We start from the raw sequence: 9037 nt of genomic DNA, 5'->3' as shown, positions 1-9037 counted from the left end.
TGATAGGAATGTTCTGTTTCTTTCTTTCTTTCTTTCTTTCTTTCTTTTTCTTTCTTTCTTTTTAAGATTTTATTTATTTATTTGATAGAGATCACAAGTAGGCAGAGAGGCAGGAGGGGGTGGGGGGAAGCAGGCTCCCTGCTGAGCAGAGAGCCTGATGCGGGGCTCAATCCCAGGACCCTGGGATCTGACCCCAGCCGAAGGCAGAGTCTTTAACCCACTGAGCCACCCAGGTGCCCCGAATGTTCTGTTTCTTGACTGTGTCAACATCAGTATCTCCATGGCAGTACACTATAGCTTTGCAAGGTACTACTCTTTGGGATAAACTGGGTAAAAGTGACAGAAGAGGTTTGGTTTTTGTCTGTCTGTTTTTGGGTTTTTGTTTGTTTTTTTTTTTTTTTTTTTTTATGGGGGGGGGGGGGGCTTTGTATTATTTCTCACACCTGCGTGTGTTATTTGTTATTAACAATGACGTCAAAACAAAAAGTTTAATTTTTTAAAAAATCAGATGGGAAAAAATACTCAAAAAGGTGAAAACCAAAATAATACTTTTTAAAAGAACCATTACAAGAAGGTCCTGTGTGTCATCACTTACAGTGACAAATGTATCAGAAACAAAGACTGGCTCCAGATGTTGATTGAAACATAACTTCCAGGGGCCCTTGACAAGTGCGATCTGCACAGTAAATAATGCCAGTTTCCAAATGGCAGAGTGGCTGAAAAGTTGACGGTGTTTTCTGCTAGAATGTGAGCTGCATAAGGACAAGGAATGTGTTATGTGATTGAGTGAATATAAATTCCACATTTTTCCAAGTCACCTAGCGCTGCGCGGAGAAGCACCGCAAACATGGTGTCTTTGTACATGACGATCCCCAGTCCGGGCTCAGCCAGGCAGTCCTCACCAAGGATGTATCATGAGTTGCAGAGTACAGCTAGCTCAGCACGGTCTGGCACCCGGAAGAGCTAGGGCCTCCTAGGCATCTCTCTGTCTTGTTGCATGGTTTCTCCACGTGGCAGCCCTGGCATAGCCAAACCTCCCACATGGCAGCTGGAGGCTTATAGAGCGAGCTCCCGAGAGCAGCAGCCGCAGCTCTATGACCTTCTCTAACCTGGACTCAGAAGTCACATAATCTTTAATGTTCTCTTTGAGAGTTGCCATGCCAGAATAAAAAGGCGTCGGGCTTGAGAGACAGGCAGACCTGCTTCACATCCCACCTCTGCCCCTTTTAGCCAGTAATTTCACCTCATTGCATTGCACCCCAGGGTGAAACTCTTATCTTAATAACTGGCATCAGAATTTCCCTTTAGAAGATCTTTACTGGGAAAACATTTATTGGGTCAGGAAGTGAGACCTTTGGTCCCGAGTACAAGTTAACTAGCAAGATATCACAGACGAGGGCCAGACTGCTCTGAGTGTGACAAGGACAGGAATTTCTGTTTGCTTCTAAGGAGAGGAGGTGAAAGGAAACTGTAAGATAGCAAAAGGATGAAGCAGTGTGTATGGAGGACCCCCGTCCCTGACCCAGAAGTTTCCTGCAATGAGTACACCAACGAACATTCTTTTTTTTTTTTTTTTTTTTTAGGGGCACCTAGGTGGCTTAGCCAGTTAAGCATGTGCCTTCGGCTCAGATCATGATCTCAGCGTCCTGGGATTGACACCCCACATCAGGGTCCCTACTCATCAGGGAGCTTGCTTCTCCCTCTCCACCGCCCCCTCACCAACTCATGTTCTCTCTCTCTTGTTCTGCTCTCTTTCTCTCAAATAAGTATATATTTTTAAAATCTTAAATAAATTTTTAATTTTTTTATGTAATCTCTAACCCCAGTGAGGGACTTGAACTCATAATCTCAAGATCAAGACCTAACCAGGCAGCCCTCAAGAAACGGTTTAAGGATGAGAGAGTGCCTATTATTAAATTTAAATTTGGGATGCCTGGGTGGCTCAGTGGTTGAGCCTATGACTCTTGATTCCTGCTCAGGTCATGATGTTAGGGTCCTGGGACTAAGCCCTGTGTTGGGCTCTGCTCTCTGCAGCGAGTCTGCTTGAGGATTTGTTCTCTCACTCTCCCTCTTCCCCGACTGGCGCATGTACTCTTTCTCTCAATTAAGTCTTATAAAATAAAGTTGTATTAATTCATTGCTTCTGTGTGTCCTTCTCTGCCATTCTACTCTTCTCTGCAGCTGACATTTGAGCTATACGTTTAATGAGTACGATTGTAACTACTTTTCTTTTTGTTGTTGTTGTTTTTATTTTAATTCTGGTTAGTTAACATACAGTGTAATATTAGTTGCAGGTGTATGGTACAGTGACTCAGCAACTCCATAACAACACTCATTGCTCATTAAAACAAGTGCACTTCTTAATCCCCATCACCTATTTTACCTGTCCCCTCCCCTACCTCCCCTCTGGGAACCATCAGTATGTTCTCTACAGTTAAGAGTCTGTGTCTTGGGGGCACCTGGGTGGCTCAGTGGGTTAAGGCCGCTGCCTTCAGCTCGGGTCACGATCCCAGGGTCCTGGGATCAAGCCCCACATCAGACTCTCTGCTCAGCAGGGAGCCTGCTTCTTCCTCTCTCTCTGCCTGCCTCTCTGCCTACTTGTGATCTCTGCCTGTCAAATAAATAAATAAAATCTTTAGGAAAAAAAAAAAAAGAGTCTGTGTCTTGGTTTGCCTCTCTGTCTCTTCTTCCCCTCTTTGCTCATTTGTTTTGTTTCTTTTTTTTTTTTTTAAGATATTTATTTATTTGACACAGAGAGAGCCAGAGAGAACAAGAGGGAGGAATGACAGAGGGAGAAGGAGAAGCGGTCTCCACACTGAGCAGGGAGTCCAATGCGGGGCTCAATTCTAGGACTTGGGGGTCATGACCTGAGCTGAAGGCAGACATTTAAAGATTGAGCAACCCAGGCACCCCCATTTGTTTTCTTACTTAAATTCCACATACGAATGAAATCATATGGTATTTGTCTTTCTCTGACTTATTTCACTTAGCATTATACTCTCTAGCTCCGTCCATGTTGTTGCAAATGGCAAGATCTCATTCTTTTTTATGGCTGAATAATAGTACCTACTTTTCAATGTAATGGCACACAACAAGTAATAAATGATAACAGGTGTCATAATTATGGATCAAAGATTCAAATTTACATGTCTTAGTAAAAATAATTATTTCTTGATAAACCAGTTAAGGCTAGAATCAGGAAGAACTCAGCTTCAAAACCAATAACAGTGTTACTGGCTCACATAAGTGCCAAGGTAAAGCAAACTTCAAATTAGATGACCCAGAAACTCACCAAGGTCATCAAAGATCCATTTTCTTTTCCTCCTCTACTCAGGTACGTACAATGTGAGCTTCATCCTTCATCTTAACACCTCATAACAATGTAATAGAACTATCAACCTCAGCTGAGCTGTATGCTTCCTTGTTTATATCCAGTAGGAGGGAATACACATTCCTGTCCCAACATTCTGAGCAAGAGCCCTGAAATTGACCTTGACTGGACCATGTGGTCCAATGTCCTCTTCCATCAAATCAATGTCAGTGGACGGGACTGGAATGTGCTGATTACCTAAGTCAATCATGGCCTAGCCCTGGTGTTAGAGGAGATGGTTAGTTTGCCTTGAAGCATGTGGGCTACACCAAGAAAGGAAGTTCCCAAATGAGTATCTGACTGGGGAGAAGCAAACCAACAAATATCCACCACCAGTGGCAAAAACAGATTAAAGACCAAAGTCTCCAAATAAGGAACTAGATGGGGGAAAATCATCAAGGGTATCTCTGGTGGTCAAAAAATAAGCATGTGTGTTTTACCACAATGTTTTTTTTAAAGATTTTATTTATTTATTTGAGAGAGAGAGAGAGTGAGAGCACACAAGCAGGGGGAGGAGCAGGGGGGGGGGGACAAGCAGACTCCATGCTGAGCGCTGAGCACAAAGACTCACATGGGGCTTGAGTCCATGAGCCTGGAATCACGACCGGAGCCAAAAGCAAGAGTCGGAGGCTTGGCCAAGTGAACCACCAGGCACCCCTTACCATAAAACAAACAAACGACAACAACAACAACAAAAATAGACTGGGAATTACGTGTATAAGGAGAAGCCAAAAGGGGGGAAAAGAATAGATAATAATAGATGGATTGTAAAAGGAAAAAAAAAAAGGAATGAAAGGAAAAACCATACAGTTGGTCCCTGACGGATGGTTCATTGACTATTTTTTGACTTTATGATGGTAGAAAAGTGATACACATTCCATAGAAACTGTCCTTCCGGGCGCCTGGGTGGCTCAGTGGGTTAAGCCGCTGCCTTCGGCTCAGGTCATGATCCCAGGGTCCTGGGATCGAGTTCCGCATCGGGCTCTCTGCTCGGCAGGGAGCCTGCTTCCCTCTCTCTCTCTCTGCCTGCCTCTCCATCTACTTGTGATTTCTCTCTGTCAAATAAATAAATAAAATCTTTAAAAAAAAAAAAAAAAAGAAACTGTCCTTCCAGTTTTGAATCTGGATCTGTTCCAGGTGAGCAAAGTGTGGCATGATCCGCTCTGATGGCACCCCCAGTCCCCACAAGATCTCAGGGGCGATCATCCTGTATGATTGCCACCATCCTGCACCCACACAATCATTCTGCGTTTCACTTTTAGTGCCATAATTCCATACATTACATGAGATTTTCTGCACTCTTAAAAAAGTTGGGGGGGGCCTTTGTGTTTGATGGTTTTGCCGAGCTTGTAGGCTAATGGAAGTGGTGTGAGCATGTTTCAGGTAGGCTATGCTAAGTTAGGCTGTTTGGTAGGTTAAGTGCTTTTACATGCATTTTTTACTTACAATAATTTCAGTTGATAATGGATTTATTGGGATGTGGCTCCATGTAAGTCAAGGAACATCTGATAGACAAAGACAATGATTTGTAATAGTCTTGGCTCAATAAAAAGCTATTAGGTTGTGTTTTTTTTTTTTCCCTTGAACGTGAATGACACAGAGGCCTAATTATCAGGTTTATTTGAGTCATCAGCAAAATGGAACAGAAAAGAACAGAACAACCTGTAATAAATCTCACCTAAAAAAGGGTGGGAACAAACACTAAATAAGAGATGGATATAAGTAAAGAAGCATCTGAAACCCAATTCTCAAATGGCAATATTGATGTGTTCCTTTTCCCTTTTATTTATTTTTTTAAATATTTTATTTATTTATTTGACAGAGAGACATCACAAGTAGATGGAGAGGCAGGCAGAGAGAGAGGAGAGAGCCTGATGTGGGACTCGATTCCAGGACCCTGAGATCATGACCTGAGCTGAAGGCAGCCGTTTATCCCACTGAGCCACCCAGGTGCCCCGTCCTTTTCCCTTTTAATGTATAAATACTTTGAATATTACAAATGGAATAAAGAAAAAATAGTTTTTAACAGGAGATATTTAAATGATACAATATTTGTCTCAGTTTCCTGTGGCTGCTGCTGCAAATCACTACAAACTCGGTGGCTTAAAGCAACAGGGATTTCCTTTCTCACAATTCTGGAGGCCAGCAGTCTAAAATAAGGGTGTCAGCCGGGCAGGCTTCTCTGCTCGTGGCTGTGGGGGAGAATCCTTCCTTACCTCTTCCAGCTTCTGAGTCTCCCAGCATTTCTTGGCTGTGGCTGCATAACTCCAGTCTCTACCTCCAACTGCTCACAGCCGTCTCCTCCTCTGTGTCTGTGCTTTCTTCTCCTCTTCCTTCTGGCTTAAATCTCTCTCTGCCTTTTTTTTTTTTTTTAAAGATTTTATTTATTTATTTGTGAGAGAGAGTACAGGAACAGAGGTGGGGGGGGGGCAGAGGGAGAGGGAGAAGCAGATTCTGCACTGAGCAAGGAGCCCAGACAGGGCCTTGAACCTACACCACTAAGATCATGACCTGAGCTGAAGGCAAACGCTTAACTGACTGAGCCACCCAGGCACCCATCTCTGACTTTCTTCTATAAGGACACTTGTAATTGCATTTGGGGCACTACTCAAATAATTCAGGATGGCCTAATACCCAAATCCTTAATTTAATTACATCAACAGACCCTTTTCCCAAATAAGGTAGCATTCATATGTTCCAGGTATATCTTTTGGGGGTCACCACTCAATCCACTACAGGATTTGTTAAAATGGGAAAATAGGCTAGCAAAAGTGAGTAAAGATTCTAAGACTAGATTTCAACCTATAATTTAATTTTTTAATGAAATGTGTACAGTTTTATTTTTTTTTAAGTTAAAGGCACGTAATTTATTGTCTTTAAATAATGCCCGTAGATGTAACCATCTAGAGATTTTTATCATCATAGAGACTCGCAGAACAATTAGATTGATGACAAATGGGTCAAATGTTTACAGGTTTAAGAAAATCTATTTCCACTAGCAACTTTCACAAATGAAAAAGAAGACTTTGGGTAGCCATCAAACACCAGTCACTTTAATAAAATACGTAGTAGAATTATAAGACCCAGCTTGTAAATCAGGATCTAGTCAGGAAAATAGAAACCAAACTAGGTATTTCAGAGAGACAGCATTTAATATAGGCAATTATATTGTTGCGAGAGCTAAAATGTCAAATAGGGAAGAGTCAGTAACCCTGAGGTTCATAAGGACAGAAAGACAGACGGCAGCTGAGGGAACAAAAAAGAGGAGGTAACACTGTAAGAAAATAGGATTGCATTTCATACTGTGTCACTGGAGATGCTAAGCAGGGTGCTGGGAACACCAGAGAGAGGGCATCCAGAAATGAAGTCACTACTAGAGATACTGCCAGAAACAGAAAGGGAGAGAACTATGACTTCTCCGCTCTTTCCTTCGAAGGCCTTCTAATTTGCTGCTGGAAACTTCTATTGGCAGAACCTAACAGAAAGCCAGCTAGAAATGAAGCCTGAGAAATGAGGTTTGCAGGCTCCTAGCCCCAGCATTCTGACGTAGTTTGTGTCGAAGGGTAAATGGGGAATTAAGGAGCAACAGGCAAATAATCAGCATGCCCTGTGATGTGGAAAAGCGGGTGGGTTTCTACATTGCTGAGGACACTGTGAGTCAGAGCACTGAGACAAGTAACTCTTCATACCTATTGATTAAATGATACCATTTGGGGGAACATAACCAAAAGGAATAAAGAAATAACCTCAAGGGGAAAAAAAAAGAAAAAAAAATTTATACAAAGATGATGGAATTGGCATCATTTATAACACAAAACCATGAAAACAACCCATAATGCTCAACAATAAGCAAACGATAGCAGATCTATGTAATAAAATACACTAAAGCTTAAAAAAAGAAATACATATTTCAAATAAGTATGAAAATGTTCATATAAAATAAATTTAAGTGGAAAAAGTAGAACCCAGAATTGTATTTCTACTATAACAATTGTAATTGTATAAAACTGTATGGAAGTATCTGAACAAAGATCAGGAATGAACTGGAATGATGTAACCAGTTTAGAGTTAATGTTTCTTAGGCTTCTTTTTTCCTATAAAGTGCTTAAGTTCTTAATTAAAAAAGAAAAGTAAATGATTCTTTATTTTCAGATTCTAAACCAGCTAAAAATTATGTGTTTCATGCTAAGCTGCTTTGAAGGAAAAAAACTAACACACACACACACACAACAACCTGGCTAACCATTCCCACCATAGCACTTTTTACAACTCTGGCATTAATCACTGCCATGGCCCGAGGCCAGTGTCCGATTGGTCTAGAGATTTTATTTTACAACCTGAGAACACTGGCTAGCTCCCAGTGCCTGCGCTTTCCTGCCCTGAGCTGAGCCTTTTTTCTTGTTATACTACTTCATGTATTTTACCACAGGCCAGGAGCTGTTAAAGTTAACTAAAGCAATGAATAAAGATAACAGGGCAGTACAAACTGCTCCCCCCACCCCCACCTGCATTTTAATGACTATTTAAATTTTTGTCAATATTTGTTGCTTCAAGATGATTTGTTCTCTCCCCGAGCCCCAAGTGCCCACACCATTCCTAAAACAAAGCTCCCTCAAGACAGAGGGCAGAAGGCCACACCTTGGAAATCACCCTCCCCCAACTCATGTTGCTTCCCAGAATCATGAGGTGCCAAGAAGTTTTTTGCACTCATGAACTCTCCCTCATTAGCAGGCTCATACTGATGCTTGTCACAGCTGCCTCAAGACCATTTGGAGTCTGAGAGTAGGTGGTTACATCAGGGAAAGTATGACAGCATAACTGCCTCCCATGGGGACCTGCTGGCAATCAGCCCAAGAGACCTTGGCCATGCCCCCAGCTGCCTTGCTGTGTGATTGATTAAGCAGCGGGAGGACTCCCAGGACAACCAAGCTCCAGAGCCCACCAGCTTGCCATTTTTACCTTTATGAGTTTTGAGAAGCGTCTTCCACAGGGTGCCTAGCTCTGCCCACCGCTGCCACCGACCACCTTTGTGTAACCCTTGGTAAGCGATTTCAGCCCTCAGTTCCTCGACTTCCTAATGTATAAAATGGGCAAATAATAGTAGCTGCTTTGTAGTTTTGTTGAAGAATCTGGGATAATGCCCTTGAGGCTTAATGGAGGATATTGCTAGCTGTTTATCCAAGATCCATTCTACCTTTCTCTCTCTCTCTCTCTCTCTCTCTTTTTTTTATTATTATTAAAAGAAACATGATTTCATTTGGGATAGCAATATGCCCAGCTAAAATACTCCCTCCACAGACTCCCTTACAACTATAGTGACCATATGTTTCTGTTCTATAGAGAAGGGTTTCCAGAAAAGCAATAGTTCCTGATTTTTCTTTCGTTTTTTTTTTTTTTTTTTTTTTTTTTTTTTTTTTTTAAGAAAAGTGGGGGACAGAGCCAGCCAGGATGTGTATTTTGTTTTTTGTTTTTTGGTCTTTTTTCATTCTGTATTAACATAAGCACACCTAGAAGAAGAGTAGCCATCTTGTAACCAAAAGGACAAAAGCTAAGAATGTTAGATCAGGAAGCTAGGAAGACTCTGGGTCCTTGAAGATATTCTCAAGCAGCCAGGCCAAAAGTGAACAACCTACTTCCGAACTTCATGTACATGGAAAAATGAACTCT

Source organism: Mustela nigripes, chromosome 3 (assembly GCF_022355385.1).
Source record: "Mustela nigripes isolate SB6536 chromosome 3, MUSNIG.SB6536, whole genome shotgun sequence".
NCBI lineage: Eukaryota > Metazoa > Chordata > Mammalia > Carnivora > Mustelidae > Mustela > Mustela nigripes.
This window is presented reverse-complemented; position numbering follows the sequence as displayed.